The sequence below is a fragment of the Etheostoma spectabile genome, chromosome 4 (genome assembly GCF_008692095.1).
Source record: "Etheostoma spectabile isolate EspeVRDwgs_2016 chromosome 4, UIUC_Espe_1.0, whole genome shotgun sequence".
Classification (NCBI taxonomy): Eukaryota; Metazoa; Chordata; class Actinopteri; order Perciformes; family Percidae; genus Etheostoma; species Etheostoma spectabile.
Window position 1 is genome coordinate 36,789,424 of NC_045736.1, and position 488 is coordinate 36,789,911.

The 488-nt window shown below is 44.1% G+C and overlaps 1 long non-coding RNA gene across 1 annotated transcript in view; it reads right to left on the reverse strand.

Moving 5' to 3' along the window:
- Positions 1-488, reverse strand: part of LOC116688646 (uncharacterized) — a 16,674-nt gene that overhangs the window by 15,164 nt on the left and 1,022 nt on the right. The gene's annotated exons all lie outside the window — the stretch shown is intronic.

A 488-nucleotide genomic window follows, 5' to 3' on the forward strand; every position in this document is an offset into this window, starting at 1 on the left:
GTGTGTGTCTGTGTCTTTTCTGGTGGCCTCTCTCTGTGTTTTGCTTCAGGGCATATTGAGTGTAGTGAACAGTGGGAGTTTTTTAAAAGACAATTTAAGCTCCGGGGGTGGTTCAACATCACAGTATCTTGGAGTGTATTGATCTAGTGTGCTCGGTGGTCTGCGCTAAATGCTACGGTGGCCCGGAAGTGCAAACCACGACAGCACTTTGTGGCGATTTGCTGTCATGTTGTGTGTGATTTATTGTCATGTTTTATGATTTGTCGTTGTGTTGGGATTTGCCGTCATGTTGTGTGATTTGCCGTCGTGTTGTGTCATTAGCCGTCATGTTGTGTGTGATTTTTTGTCAAGTTGTGTGAATTGCTGTCATGTTGAGCTATTTAATGTCATGTTGTGTGATTTGCCATAGTGTAGTGTGATTTGCCGTCGTGTTGTGTGATTTGCTGTCATGTTGTGTGATTTGCCGCCGTGTTGTGTGATTTGCCATT